The sequence below is a fragment of the Tachyglossus aculeatus genome, chromosome 5 (assembly GCF_015852505.1).
Source record: "Tachyglossus aculeatus isolate mTacAcu1 chromosome 5, mTacAcu1.pri, whole genome shotgun sequence".
NCBI lineage: Eukaryota > Metazoa > Chordata > Mammalia > Monotremata > Tachyglossidae > Tachyglossus > Tachyglossus aculeatus.
Window position 1 is genome coordinate 101,645,214 of NC_052070.1, and position 16,416 is coordinate 101,661,629.

Sequence of the window (16,416 nt, forward strand, 5' to 3'; positions counted from 1 at the left end):
ATCAAATCCACGACTCATTAAATGTTAAGAGTTCACTCTCTTCACTCACGGTGACCTGGGCCAAGACCTCGGGGATTAAGTCCCTTATCTTCATGCTTCATTTCAGCTGCTGTAGTCCCAGCAGGAGTTCGAAATGCACCCAAGTCCAAGAGGAAAAAGGGGCAAAGTCCCAGGGAAGCAGTGTGGCCTAGTGGGAAGAGGCCCGGGCCTGGGACTCAAAGGACCTGGGTTCTCATCCTGGTTCTGCCACATATCTGTTGGGCAAGTCACTTCACTTCTCTGTGCCTCAGTTCACTCATCTGCAAAATCAGTATTCAACACCTGTTCTCCCTCCCCCTCAGACTGTGAGCCCCATGTGAGACTGGATTATCTTGTATCTACCCCAGCGCTTAGTACAGTCCATGCACATAGTAGGCACTGGGCAAATACCACAGTTATTATGTATATAGTGAGGGGGACAGGACAAGAAGGAGCAATTTCAGAGCCTCATGAGTACTACTTCCTCTGCTTTGGGTGTCCCTTACAGTTCTTTCCCAGTCCCCTTCCCTTTCCAATCTACATCTAACCTCTTGGGGAGGTTATCCACTCCCTCAGCTTCAACCACCCCTTCTACGGCAATGGCTCTCAAATCTCCCTTCCTCACCCCGCCCTCTTTTTTTGCAAATCTCTTATCAATCAATTATATTTATTGAGCGCTTCTTGTGTTCGGAGCACTGTACTAAGTGGTTGGGAGAATACAACAGTATTGGTAGACATGTTTGTTCCCTGCCCACCACGAGCTTACAGTCTAGAGGGATGACAAACATTGACACAAATTATAGATATGTACATAATAATGATGATGGTATTTGTTAAGCACTTACTATGTGCCAAGCACTGTTCTAAGCACTGGATAAGTTCTGCGGAGCTGAGGGTGGGGTGAGTCCCAAGTGTCTCAAGGATACATATCCAAGTTCATTCATTCATTCAATCATATTTATTGAGCACTTACTGTGTGCAGAGCACTGTACTAAGTGCTTGGAAAGTACAATTCAGCAATAAAGATCCAAGTGCATTTCGCCCTATTTCCTCCTGCATCCAGGCTATCCCTACATTCTTTAATGGTATTTGTTAAGTGCTTACTATGTGCCAGTCACTGTATTAAGTGTTGGGGTAGATACTGCTAACCACAGTGGACACAGTCCCTATCTCACACAGTGCTCACTGTTTTAATCCCCATTTTACAGATGAGGGAACTGACAGATGAGAGAAGTGAGGTGACTTGCCCAAGCAGCAGACAAGTGGTGGAGCCGGGATTAGATCACAGTTCTTCCTGATTCCAAGTCCCAGGCTCTATCCACTAAGCCACACTGCTTCTTGAGATATCCTGTTGGCATTTCAGGCTCAATCTGCCCAAAAGTAAACACCTCACCTTCCCTCCTAAATCCACTCCACCTACCTTTCGCACCATAGTTCATCTCTAGACTGTAAGCTTGGTGTGGGTGGGGTATCTGTCCATTCATTGTTATATTGTATTCTCATTCATTCAATCATATTTACTGAGAGCTTACTGAGTGCAGAGCACTGTACTAAGCACTTGGAAAGTACAATTCGGCAGATAGAGACAATGCCTACCCAACAATGGGCTCACAGTCTAGAAAGGGGGAGACAGACAACAAAACAAGTAGACAGGCATCAATAGCATCGAAATAAAGAGAATTATATACACACATCATTAATAAAATAATAAATATGTACAAATATAAACACAAGTGCTGTGGGGCGGGAAGGGAGCAGAGCACAGGGAGGGGTAGGGGTGATGGGGAGGAGAGGAGGAGCAGAGTAAAAGGGGAGTTCAGTCTGGGAAGGCCTCCTGGATGATATGAGCTTTCACTAGGGCTTTGAAGGGGGAAAGTGAGCTAGTTTGGCGGATGTGAGGAGGGAGGGCATTCCAAGCTAGAGGTAGGATGTGGGCCAGGGGTCGACGGCGGGACAGGTGAGAACGAGGCCCAGTGAGGAGGTTAGCGGCGGCAGAGGAGTGGCGTTTGCGGGCTGGGCTGTAGGAGGAGAGAAGAGAGGTGAGCTAGGAGGGGGCGAGGTGATGGAGGGCCTTGAAACCAACAGTGAGGAATTTTTGCTTGACACCAAGGTGACAGGCAACCACTGGAGATTTTTGAGGAGGGGGGTGACATGCCCAGAGCGTTTCTGTAGAAAGAAAATCCAAGCAGCAGAGTGAAGTGTAGACTTAAGTGGTGAGGTTCCCAAGCGTTCAGTACAGCACTGTACTAAGCACTTGGAAAGCACAATTCGGCAGATAGAGACAATGCCTACCCAACAATGGGCTCACAGTCTAGAAAGGGGGAGACAGACAACAAAACAAGTAGACAGGCATCAATAGCATCAAAATAAAGAGAATTATATACACACATCATTAATAGAATAATAAATATGTACAAATATAAACACAAGTGCTGTGGGGCGGGAAGGGAGCAGAGCACAGGGAGGGAGTAGGGGTGATGGGGAGGAGAGAAGGAGCAGAGTAAAAGGGGAGTTCAGTCTGGGAAGGCCTCCTGGATGATATGAGCTTTCACTAGGGCTTTGAAGGGGGAAAGTGAGCTAGTTTGGCGGATGTGAGGAGGGAGGGCATTCCAAGCTAGAGGTAGGATGTGGGCCAGGGGTCGACGGTGGGACAGGTGAGAACGAGGCCCAGTGAGGAGGTTAGCGGCGGCAGAGGAGTGGCGTTTGCGGGCTGGGCTGTAGGAGGAGAGAAGAGAGGTGAGCTAGGAGGGGGCGAGGTGATGGAGGGCCTTGAAACCAACAGTGAGGAATTTTTGCTTGACACCAAGGTGACAGGCAACCACTGGAGATTTTTGAGGAGGGGGGTGACATGCCCAGAGCGTTTCTGTAGGAAGAAAATCCAAGCAGCAGAGTGAAGTATAGACTTAAGTGGTGAGGTTCCCAAGCGTTCAGTACAGCACTTTGTACACAGAAACTCAATAAATTCAACTGAATGAATGAATAGTTGATGACCCCCACCATCCTCACTGTCTCTCAAGCTCCAAAACTAGGCACTATTCTTGAACTCTTCCTCTCATTCAAACCCCACGTTCAGTCTGTCACTAAATCTTGTTGGCTCTTTCTCTACAACACTCCCAGAATCCTTCTCTTCCCCTCTATCCAAACTTTCACCACACTGGCCCGAGCACGTGTCCTAGTCTGGCCTGATTATTGCCTCAGCCTTCTTTCAGAACACCCTGCCTCCAGTCTTTCCCCTCTCAAATCCATACTTCACTTTGCTCCCCAGATTGTTTTTTTTTCTGCAAATAATAATAATAATAATAATAATAATAATAATAATGGCATTTGTTAAGCGCTTGCTATGTGCAAAGCACTGTTTTAAGCGCTGGGGAGGATACAAGGTGATCAGGTTGTCCCACGTGGGACTCACAGTCTTAATCCCCATTTTACAGATGAATGTAAAATGTTTCCCCACTCCTCAAATCTTGCAATGGCTGCCATGCTCCAAAGCAGCAGAAACTCCTGATGACTGGATTTAAGGGGCTCAAATCAGGTCTCTCCCATCTACTTACCCACTCCTGTCCCACTGCCTCCCAGCTCGCACACTTTGGGCCTCATTCCCATCTCTCTGGCTGCCCACCTCTTGCTGAGACCCTCCATTCCCATCTAGAACTTCATCCCCCATCACATCTGGCAGATCAGTGCTCCCCCAGCTTTCAAAGCCCTTCTGAATTCAAATATCCAGGAGGCCTTTTCCAATTCATTTCTCATCTCTCTAAATGCCACTTCAGTACTTCTGTACCACCTAAGCACTTGAGTACTCACCTCCCCACCACCTCCACTGCTTCTGTAACACTTCTGTACTTCTCTTTACACTCTATCACCTTCCCCTTTCTGTAATTTTAGTGCCCAACTCCTTTAAATGGAAAGCCTTTTGATGGCCATGATCTTGTCTACTATTTTTATTGTACTCTCCCAAAAGCTCTACACACAGTAGGTGCTCAACAAATACGATTGATTGATGCTACCTGAAAAGCAGTTCTTTAGGTTATTGTGTTAAACCCTGCGTTGAATGTGACTGCACTGAATAATTTTCAAAACCCTGGTGGAAGACTGATTTTTTTTAATGGTATTTGGTAAGCACCTACTATGTGCCAGGCATTGTACTAAGCTCTGGGGTAGATACAAGATAATCAGGTTGGACACAGTCCCTGTCCCATGTGGGGCTCACAGGGTTGAACCTCAATTTACAGATGAGGGAACTGAGGCCCAGAGAAGTGAAGTGACTTTCCCAAAGTCATACAGCAGACAAGTGGCAGAGCTGGGATTGGAATCCAGGTCCTTCTAACTTCCAGTCTGTGCTCTATCCACTAGGTCACTCTGCTTCCTCTGAGGCCAATATTGGGATTCTTGAGTTATTTTCTCCCGAAGAGTCACCTTCTGAAAACCTGAGACCCCTGCACCCTGTTGCTGCACAGAAAGACCTCTTCTAGAAGAGATGGAGATGAGAACTTTTCACCCTGGTGCTTAGTACAGTGCTCTGTACACAGTAAGTGTTTAATAAATACGACTGAATGAATTTGCTTTAGAGGCTAGCCGAAAACCCAAGGAACCTCCCTCCACCCCCGGAAGGAAAAAGATTGACTGTCTTGGGCAGCATAAACCAATGAGGGAGCAAGATTAGGAGACACACCCAAGTTTATCACTAGAACACCCCATGACACTTCAGCTGATTACACAGATAGTTTGGCAGGGAGGCAGGGGAAAGACTCAGAATTCCTTCTGGCCCTTACCAACCCTTCTGAATTCTGTTGCTTACTTTGTATTTCTCACCCAGGGCTTTATCCTCTTCACCTGACTACCCCACTCTCCTCTACCCTACCATTGGAGAGGCTGGGGAGGATGGTGAAGGAGGAGATCTTAAAGCTAGCACCACTGCTCTCTCATAATGCCCCAACGCCCTTGCATTTATTCTGTACATCCAGATACAGCTAAAGTTGATTATATGTTTATCAGTCTTGCTTCCCTTATTAACATACCCTGAAAACCTATCAAGGGCAGAGACTATATCTAATCTTTACCTCAAGGGCTTAGTACTTCACCCTCCAGGCAATGGACCTAAAATATTTGTGAAATGACTGGAAGGCTTAAAGCTCATTTCCTTCTGAGGCAGTCTGTGGCTAATAGGCATCAGCCACCTAACCAAAGGCAGCATTACAGAAAGCAAAGTACAGCCCTGAACAGTCCTCTGACAGTAGACATCAATATGGATACTTCCCTATGCCTGCCAACTGACTCCCCTCTCTAAAATTTGCCCATGGAAGAGCAGCGCTTATTGTCTAAGCAGAAAATTCTAGCAATCTGGTCTAGACCAATGGAGAGGATTAAAAAAAAGGGGGAATACCTTAAACATGGTCTAATAACATGTTAAGACCTTAAGAACGCAGCATACAGACAGCTTTGCAGACAGGTTAAACGGTGGTTCCAGGGATTAATAAAATCAGAATGCATTCTCCGTTTTCGGATGGATCATCTAGAGCACGTGACCATCCAAGGTCACGGTAAGTGGTATTGAGGTAAGGATCAAGAGAACTAACATCTCCTCCCAAGCCCCCCGCTGCCCAGATAGAAGGACTGATGTACTGGCATATGGCAGTTCCTGTAGAGGCAAGAAGACACATGTTGGAATACAGGTAGTGCTAGGCTTGCACGGTGGCAATTAACAAAAATTTAGCAGAACATGAAATGTGTGGTTGGAAGGACTTTTTTTGAAATCCCAGTATTTGGAACATCATTTGAGTTCACAGGCCAAATCAAGCAGAGTTGTTTAACTGACTAGGCAAAGATATTGCATCTCTGGTTCATCAAAACGGCTTTCCCTGGAAGAAGGAAAAATACAGCCGAGCAGAAGGGGACCTACGAATCAGATATTTCTAAGATGTCAGACTGACCCCAAAGAGGAGCCATCACAGAACAAAAATATAAAAATAACACTTCTGAATATAAAAGGGTATAGAGTAGATCACACTGAATAACCAGAGGGCTACAGCACAGACGTCAATCAAGCAACAGTATTTCTGAGCGCTTACTGTGTGCAGACTGCTGTACTAACTGCTTGGTGGGAGGAGGGGAGGGGGGCACGCAGGGGTACAACAGAGTAGGTCGACACGTTCCCTGCCCAGTAGGAGCTTACAGTCCAAAGCGGGAGACAGAAATTAACATAAATAAATTACAGATATGTACTTAAGTGCTGTGGGGCTATGGGAAGCAGGGTGAATATCATGGACTTAAAGGGTACAGATCCAAGCACATAGGGATCACAGAAGGGAGAGTACGAAAAAAAGAGGGCTTAATCAGGGAAGCCCTCGTAGAGGAGATGTGATTTTAATAAGGGTTTGGATGTGGGGAGAGTGGTGGTCTGTCATATAAAATGTGGGGAGGTAGAATTCCAGGCCTGAAGGAAATGTGGGCAAGGGATTGGTGGTGAGAGACAAAAATCAAGGCACAATGAGTAAGATGCTGTTAGAGAAGTAAAGTGTGCAGGCTGGGTTTTAGTAGGAGAGTAGTGAGGTGAGGTAGGAGGGGGAAAGCTGATTGAATGCTTCAAAGCCGAGGGTAAGAAGTTTCTGGTAGACGGGCAATCACTGGAGGTTCTTGAGGACTGGAGAGACTTGGACTTAACAGTTTCTTTTAGAGAAATGATCCAGGCAACAGAGTGAAGCACGGACTAGAGAGGGGAGAAACAAGAGGCAGGGAGGTCAACGAGGACACTGATAGAGTAGACAAAGTGGGATGTGATAAGTGCTCGGATCAGGGAGGTAGCAGTTTGGATGGAGAGGAAAGGGTGGATTTTAGCAATGTTAGGATGGTGACAGATTGGATATGTGGGCTGAATGAAAGAGATGAGTTATGGGCTTGTGAAATAGGGAAGGTAATTTTGCTGCCTATGGTGATGGCAAAGTCAGAGGGAGGACAGAGTTTGGGTGGAAAGATGAGGGATTCTGCTTCGAGCATGTTTAGTTTCAGATGTCGGCGGGACATCCCGGTAGAGATGTGCTGAAGGCAGGAGGAAGTGTGAGACTGTGGAAGAGGAGGAGGTCAGGACTGAAGAGGTAAAATGAAGACTCATCAGTGTAGAGATGGTAGTTGAAGTTGTGGGAGCGAATGCGTTCTCCAAGAAAGTGGGTGTAGAGGGAGAATAGGACTGAGCATTGAGGGACACCCAGTGCTAGAGGAGGGCAGGCAGAAGACAAGCCAGAAAAAGAGACTGCCAAGAAGCAACCAGAGAAATAGGAGGAGCACCAGTAGAGGACAGGGTCACAAGTCAAGGTGGACAGTGTTTCAAAGAGAAGGGCATGGTCCACAGTATGGAAGGCAGCTGAGAGGTCAAGGAGGATTAGGAAGGAGTAGAGGCTGTCGGATTTGGCAAGGAGATGGTCACTGGTGACCTTAGAGAAGGTAGTTTCTGTGGAATGAAGTGGGTGCAAGTGGAGGGAATAGATTTTGAGAGAAGGTGGGACGATCTCTTGACATATGAATTTCTACCTATCCCAACTACTATTGGCAAACCAGACTCCTCCGTATGTGGAAAAGGCAAACCCTGATGGCCATCCAAAAATAATTATCTTTTATCGATGAAGGCAAGATGCAAAAGCTCTTTGAGGGCAACGATGATGTTTCTCAGATGTTCTGTACTTACCTCATCAAGGATGCTTAATAAAAAAAGTGTAACTTGATAGGGTACATAACATTTTCAAAACAGAAAGTTGTCAAGAATGTTTTCCCCCTGTAGGGAGACTTCTTCCAAGTTTGCCTATTTGGCAAGGCAAAAATCTTCAACTTAAGTAGCATGATCAATCCCTTAATTTAGCCGATGGGATCTAAATAATTAATAATGATGGTATTTGTTAAGCGCTTACTATGTGCCAAGCACTTTGTTAGATACAAGGTTATCAGGTTGTCCCATGTGGGGCTCACAGTCTTAATCCCCATTTTACAGATGATGTAACTGAGGCACAGGGAATCAATCAATCAATCGTATTTATTGAGCGCTTACTGTGTGCAGAGCACTGTACTAAGCGCTGGAGAAGTATAAGTTGGCAACATAGTTAAGTGACTTGCCCAAAGTCACACAGCTGACAAGTGGCGGAGCCAGGATTAGAACTCACAACCTCTGACTCCTAAGCCCGTGTGCCCATACTGCTAAATAATTAGCAGTAATTTTGTGCACTTCTAGACTGATAAGCAATGAATTGTTTGCCCAAAACTGCCACGGAACAAGGAAATGCGGGGGCCTGAAAATCCTCATTTACAACCAACCAAAATCTTAACATTTTACTCCTGGTGCTGTTAACATTTTGGTGGCAATCCACATCTCCCTTGAGCTGGCACCACAACATTTTTGCTTTGGGCAGGGTTAAAAATCTGTGACATTCAATGATCCCAAATATACACCTTCTCAGTTCTTATGCAGTGAGGATACTGAGCTCAGACTGCCGATTCAAGGCCAGTAAAATGCAATTCAGTGCATACGGGAGAAGGAAGAGATGGTAAACTCATCTGTTAGACCGTACGCTTCTTGAGGGCAGGTATTACGTCTATCAACTCCATTATATTGTACTCTCCCTAGAGCTTGGTCCAGTGGTCGGCACACAGTAAGCGCTCAATACCACCGAACGATTGATCGAAGAGGCTCTACCAGCAGCATGCAGGAAGAGCAGTGGGAAACCATTTTAATTTATAAAATCAAATGATGCAGTTGCCCAGGTTTCACCTCTATCAAAACACAGTCTCTTTTGAACAGTTTAAACCGTGACATAGCATAACTGAACCAGGAAGCTAATTTAATAAACTGAAGTACACATCAAAGGAATCAAAGCAAGAACAGTGCCTGAAGGGGCCTGCTTATTCCCAGTGGATTCAGAATCAACCCCCAAATCTCTGCTCCTTCCTACCACCCCCCACCACCCATTCTCAGATATTTAGCCAATGGGATCTAAATAATTAATAATGATGGTATTTGTTAAGCGGGAATCACCTCATGGGAAGAGAGGATGTCCTGTCCTGTAAGGAACCACAGGCCAACTCAGAAAGCAGCTGTTAGAGGCGAGCAGTTTGCAGGCTATGCTTTCTTGGGCAACAGGATGACATGTGAAATAACTGGAACTAGCATATGAGTGGTACATCAATCAGGTGATGGTATTTGAGTGCATACTATGGTCAGAGCACTGTACTAAGCGCTTGGGAGACTACAACAAAATTAGTGACATGTTCCCTGCCCATAACGAACTTACAGTCCAGGGGGTACATCCATCTCTCCACTTAAGTGCTGGAAAATTGAGTTAAAGAATGGGCAGCGGAAAGCACAGCAGAAAAAGACACATGGGTTGCTGAATTCAGGTCAATCAATCAATCAACTATATTTATTGAGCGCTTACTGTGTGCAGAGGACTGTACTAAGCGCTTGGGAAGTACAAGTCGGCAACACATAGAGACAGTCCCTACCCAACAGCGGGCTCACAGTCTAGAAGGGGGAGACAGAGAACAAAACCAAACATACTAACAAAATAAAATAAATAGAATAGGTATGTACAAGATAAATAAATAGAGTAATAAATATGTACAAACATATATACATATATACAGGTGCTGTGGGGAAGAGAAGGAGGTAAGATGGGGGATGGAGAGGGGGACAAGGGGGAGAGGAAGGAAGGGGCTCAGTCTGGGAAGGCCTCCTGGAGGAGGTGAGCTCTCAGTAGGGCCTTGAAGGGAGGAAGAGAGCTAGCTTGGCGGATGGGCAGAGGGAGGGCATTCCAGGCCCGGGGGATGACATGGGCCGGGGGTCGATGGCGGGACAGGCGAGAACGAGGCACGGTGAGGAGATTGGCGGCAGAGGAGCAGAGGGTGCGGGGTGGGCTGTAGAAGGAGAGAAGGGAGGTGAGGTAGGAGGGGGTGAGGTGATGGAGAGCCTTGAAGCCGAGGGTGAGGAGTTTAGGGATTTGGGCTACACATCGGAAAGAACAACCTGGCTGATAAAGGCTGGGAGGTCACCCAAAGTGTGTATATTTATGGGGTGGAGGGGAGAGGAGAGAGCAGCATGAGAGTTCTGGAGATTTTTCAGAAACAAAGGGTGGCGATCCTTTCTGAAGCAGCTGGGATTTCTGGGGGATGAATTGGTCTTTGACTCCCAATTACCACATGTCCCTGGGCACATCACCTCTCTGCTCCAAAGGGAAGCATCCTATAGGCATGAACAGGTTGACCTAAGGTTACCCTAAGTCCTCAAATGATTGCTGTGAGGTTGAAGAAGGCATCTCAGTAACTCCCAGGCATCTCTCCCTCTAGACTGGAAGCTCATCTGTGGGCAGGGTACATGTCTACCAACTCTGTTCTGCTGTACTCTCCCGGGCACTTAGTACAGTGTTCTGCACAGAGGAAGCACTGGATAAATACTGGTGATTGATTCCCAGCTGGCCTACCCACAGCCACTGGCAGAGTGGCTTGCTGAGACTGGCTGTTGAATTTTTGTTCCGGCTTCCCTTCCGTTCAAGAGGGAAAAACACTTGTCACTGTACATCAGAGCATTTCAGGACCCTCACTGGAAGAGGCTCCCTAAATGCAGTGGGGGGAAGGGGGCGCAAGATAATGCTCACCCCAAAATAGGCAGCCCACAAGGACGTGGATACAATGGACACCCGGATCTGTTGCGCAGACACCTCTAAGGATGTCAGTTTCATAAATATCAATGCCACCAGACAAAAGCTACCTATGGAGTTAGCCTTCATTCAGGGTCAAGAAAAGAAAACCCACAAGCAGGGGAATAAAGCCAGGGGCGCCCGTCCCTAACAAGTTGTTTACCTCTTAGCTGTTTTACCAGGGAGGCAGAACATATAATGAGCACCCTGCCAGCTGCTATTTAATGCAAACACTGCACCCAATTGGGTCACACAAGCCAGCTAGCCGAGACCCTGAGCCGGGTGGTGAGTCATCTTGGTCCATCCCTATGCTTTCTATGGAACATGGTGCCTTAAAGTCTAAGATGTCAAAATGCTAGGGGCGTCATAAACGAGCCGTAAGGACCTCACTATTAGGGAAATTGAGGCAGGGGTAACTTTCCTAAAATTGTGCATCACGCAAGTTCACGTCATGAGTAAATAACCAAAGTGAAAATGAAAGGGCTACACCACAACCATGAGCTTACAGATTAGATTGTGAAAGACTCTTTTTTTGTTTAATGGTACTAGTTAAGCCCTTACTATGTTTCTGGCACTGTACTAAGAGCTGGGGTAGATACAGGGTAATTGGGTTGGAAGCAGCCCCTAACCCAGATCAGGCTCACAGTCTTAATCCCCATTTTACAGATGAGGTAATTGAGGCCCAGGAAAGGGAAGTGACTTGCCCAAGTTCCTACAACAGACAAGTGGCGGAGCTGTGATTAGAATCCAGGTCCTTCTGATTTCCAGCCCTGTGCTTTAATCGAAAAGGCCATGCTGCTTCTCACACTAGATTGGATGATCCTCCAAAGAGCAATCCCTAAAAAGGTTATTTCAGTACCAAGAGAGAAGGAAAACAGACAGTGCTAAGCTGTTGCACCTTGCCTTGGAGTGGTAAAGACTATGGACAAGAGGAACCAACAGGAGGGCACCTGTAGTCTCTGACACACCCATGTGCTCAAGGATGGCTGAGACTGGACAGCACAAAACGAACAGGAACAGGCAGTCCTGCAATAAACCACAGAAGAAACTTTGCAAGGATGAAATTCTGAACATCCCCACCACACAGGCCTGCCGAAAGGAACACGTCTGCTAACTCTGTTGTAATGTACTCTCCCAAGTGCTTAATGCAGTGCTCTACACATGGTAAGTGCTCAATACCACTGATTGATTGATTGAAGATGGAGTCTGCCTTTGCCTAGGATGAGAGAAAGGAGAACTGCCTCAGTTTGACAGAGAGGCTGTTTCTAGGCCTTGCCAGAATGCACAGGTGGAAGGTGGGGCGGACCAAAGAGCCAAAAGAGTAAATGAAAAGGGGAAGATGTTCATTAACGCAGCAGCTGGAAGTCAGCTCGTTAACAGGTGAAGGAGGCTAAAAGCTATAAATATCCCAAAATGGCTGAGGCAAGGAATGATAAATGAAAACCAGCCTCTAAAGAGCCAAAGCAAAGGAGCATGCCAATCCGGGGAAAATGATAACGTTTAGCTGTTGCTCAAATGCAGGTATATCCATTCATGGGAAAAAAAACCCCATCTGACGGGGGTGCCGTATGAAGTCAAAAAATGACAGGCTTCATCATGTTTAAAGGAAACTGTTTGATGAACGCAATGATTCTCAAGCTTGCAAAACCAAAGTGCCGACGCTAGAAAAGGAGAAGGAAAGGAAGCCTTCACCCCCTTGAAAAATACAGAAATAAAATTTAGCTGCCCCAGCTATCTGATCTGCCATTTCTGATCCCTTGTAAAACAAAGGGACAAATACCAAGAAGTATATGAATGCTCAGACCTCGACCAAGCAATAATCATCAGGTCAGTTACACTCAGAGTCAGGCACAGAGACTGGCTTATTTCACCCCTGCACAAATGACCTTTGAATGCAGTGGTTACTTATACCTGGACTTCTGGAAAGCATTCAATACAGGCCTCATAATAATAATTGTGGTACACGTTAAAGGCTTACTGTAGGCCAGACACTGTACTAAGCACATCATGAAATCCAAGCACTTAGTACACTGCTTTGTGCACAGTAAATCCTCAATATTTACAATAGAGTGAATGAAATCATAATCTCAAAAGTCTCACTGATTTAGATTTGAAGGCATCATCTTGAAAACTGATAAGAGGTCTACATAAAAGGCAACGACAGCAGTGAAGCAGCATGACCTAATGGATAGAGCCCGGGCCTGGGAGTCGGAAGGACCTGGGTTCTAAAATCCCTGCTCTACCTTTTGTCTGCCATGTGACCTTGGGCAAGTCACTTCACTTCTCTGTGCCTCAGTTATCTCATCTGTAAAATGTGGATTAAGTCCATGTGGGACAGGGACTGTCCAACTTGGCAACCTTGCATCTTCTCCAGCCCTTAGTACAGTGCCTGGCCCATAGTAAGCACTGATAAATACCATAATAAAAGGTTCGGGGCCAAGGTGAATTTAGAGGAGTGTTGAATAGGCTTTGTTCTTCCCACCACCCTCTACATTTGCTTTTGGTTCTAAATTAGATGGAATCTGGGGTATGATCCAAGTGAATAAAGAATCCCATTTATACGAAAGATTAAATTTGCCTCGGAAGGACACTAACACATCCAAAATCAAAAGCAGAAATACAAGCAGGAAACATTTAATGTGTGGAGAAAACCAGGGAAGAGACACTAATGGGAAGAGACGGAGGTCACGGAGGATGGAGAGGGAAGCTGGAGGATAAGAACAACAAAAAAAACCCTCGCCAAAATGAACAGGAGAGAGGGGATTAAGAGGCAGAAAATGGGAAATCACCCATTTTCCCAAGCACCCAGGAAAAAGTTCCCCATGTAATCTGCGTTGGTTTTCTGCAGGGTCATTCACCCTGAAGCAGCAGAGAGGAAAAACAGACAACAGATGCTTCAAGATTCACGCCCTTGCTCTGTCTGACAGTCCCAAAGCCCACTGACCTTCACAACACAGGACGGTATAAGGCATCTCTCTTCACTCACAGAGAAGATAGGGTTTAAGGCGGGGGGAGATCTGGTTTGTCTTCTGAATCCTTGGATCTTTAATTTAGTTTAAATGAAATGGTACAAGAGCTCAGAGAGCCCCAGTGAACACATCATATTAAACCTGACAGCCTCACAGCCTTATAATGCGTCTCTAGTGAGCCTCGGGTGGGAACCTGGGTTAGGATTTACCTGGATGCCCTAGGGTGCGCCACTAGAACGGAGGAGGGAAGGGCAACCCCCTATTATTGACAAGGGAAAGATGGAGACTGGGGGGGCGGGGGTGGAAATCATCAATCGTATTTATTGAGCGCTTACTGTGTGCAGAGCACTGTACTAAGCGCTTGGGAAGTACAAATTGGCAACATATAGAGACAGTCCCTACCCAACAGTGGGCTCACAGTCTAAAAGGGGGAGACAAAACCAAACATACTACAAAATAAAATAGAATAGATATGTACAAGTAAAATAAATAAATAAATACATAGAGTAATAAATATGTACAAACATATATACATATACACAGGTGCTGTGGGGAAGGGAAGGAGGTAAGGTGGGGGGGATGGAGAGGGGGACGAGGGGGAGAGGAAGGAAGGGGCTCAGTCTGGGAAGGCATAACAGAAGACATGTCCTAGTGGCTAAGGAACCCCTATTTGGGGAGCACAATCCGAATATGCAGCAATCACCCCTTTTTCTTTTTACGATATTTGTTAAGCACCGACTATGTGCCAGGCACTGTACTAAGGACTGGGGTAGATGCAAGTTTATCAGCTTGGGCCCGGTCCCTGTTCCACACGGGGCTGACAGTCTTAATCCCCATTTACAGATGAGGTCACTGAGCCCCAGAGAAGTGAAGCGACTTGTCCAAGGTCACAGTCGGGATTAGAACCCAGATCCTTTGACTCCTCGGCCCGGGCACGCTGCACCCCTGCCTCGCAAGTGACCCCCTAGAAGCATCGCCCCTCCAGGGGAAGCAGCCTGGCACAGTGGCAAGAGCACGGGCTTGGGAGGCAGAGGTCGTGGGTTCTAATCCCGACTCTGCCACTTGTCTGCTGTGTGACCTTGGGCAAGTCACTTCACTTCTCTGGGCTTCGGTTCCCTCATCTGTCTAATGGGGATTGAGACTGTGAGCACCATGTGGGACAGGGACTATATCCAACCTGATTCCCTTGTATCTACCCCAGCGTTTAGAACAATGCTTGGCACACTGTAAGCGCTAAACAAGCGCTATTATTATTATTAAGAGGGCTCGATGGGCCCTCTTGTTAATTCTCCCCATTTACAGATGAGGTCACTGAGCCCCAGAGAAGTGAAGCGACTTGTCCAAGGTCACAGTCGGGATTAGAACCCAGATCCTTTGACTCCTCGGCCCGGGCACGCTGCACCCCTGCCTCGCAAGTGACCCCCTAGAAGCATCGCCCCTCCAGGGGAAGCAGCCTGGCACAGTGGCAAGAGCACGGGCTTGGGAGGCAGAGGTCGTGGGTTCTAATCCCGACTCTGCCACTTGTCTGCTGTGTGACCTTGGGCAAGTCACTTCACTTCTCTGGGCTTCGGTTCCCTCATCTGTCTAATGGGGATTGAGACTGTGAGCACCATGTGGGACAGGGACTATATCCAACCTGATTCCCTTGTATCTACCCCAGCGTTTAGAACAATGCTTGGCACACTGTAAGCGCTAAACAAGCGCTATTATTATTATTAAGAGGGCTCGATGGGCCTACTGGGAAGGGGCTCGCCCTGACGCCCCCACACCCGGAACTCGTGGGTCTCCCGTACCCCGGGGGTGGGGCAGGTGTCAAGCCTGGAGGCCGGCAGGAGGAGGGGGATGGGATGATGGGCAGCCGGGGGATCGGGCTGGGGCCGCGGCCTTACCCGCTCCTTCCCCCGGCTCGGGCTCTGGGTGCGGATCCGGACACGGGTCCGGCTCTTCCGTTGCGGGGGGCGACTCTGCTGGCACTGCCCACCGGAACCCCGACTGGGATCCGCTCCTGCTCCCGCCGCCGCCGCCGCCGCCGGCCCCTCCCTGGCAACGGCCTCCACGCCCCCAGCGACCGCCGCGCGCTCGCCCATTGGCTCCCCTCCCGCCCAGACCTCCTTCCTATTGGCCAAGAGAGCCGCCTATCGCGCTGGGGGGCGGGATTCCGAGCCTAGCCGATCGGAGCTCTTCGAACGTCATCGGCTGGGGGGCGGGGCGCCGAAGAGGCGTGATTGACAGCTCCCCGGCGGCAGGGGGCGGGGCGGGGCGCCGAAGAGGCGTGATTGACAGCGCCCCGGCGGCGGGGGCTGATGGGAAAAGTCAGGACAGGCCCAAGAAACAGGAGCAGCACGTGGCTCAGTGGCCAGAGCCCGGGCTCGGGAGTCACGGGACCTGGGTTCTAATCCCGTCTCTGCCACTTGACTGCTGTGTGATCTTCAGCAAGAGGCTTCACTTCTCTGGGTCTCAGTTCCCTGATCTGAGGGATGAAGGGGATGAAGACTGTGGGCCCCACGTGGACAACATGAATACCATGTGTCTAACCCAGTGCTTAGAACTGTGTTCTGCTTATAGTAAGTGCTTAACAAAGACTATCATTATTATTATTAAGTCACTTAACATCCCTGTCTCAGTTCCCTCATCTGTAAAATGGGGATTAGGACTGTGAGCCTCATGAGGGGCAGCCTGATTACCTTGTATCTACCTCACTGTTTAGAACAGTGCTAAGCACACAGCACTTAATAAATACCATCATTATCTGGAAG

The 16,416-nt window shown here is 47.7% G+C and overlaps 1 protein-coding gene across 2 annotated transcripts in view; it reads right to left on the reverse strand.

The window, feature by feature from the left end:
• Positions 1-15,655, reverse strand: part of ABHD2 (abhydrolase domain containing 2, acylglycerol lipase) — a 110,736-nt gene extending 95,081 nt beyond the window's left edge. For both annotated transcript variants that reach the window (XM_038747078.1, XM_038747075.1), the window contains exon 1: positions 15,550-15,655. The gene's annotated coding sequence lies outside the window, so the exon portion shown is untranslated. The remainder of the gene's footprint in view (positions 1-15,549) is intronic.
• Between the last annotated feature and the right edge of the window lie 761 nt (positions 15,656-16,416).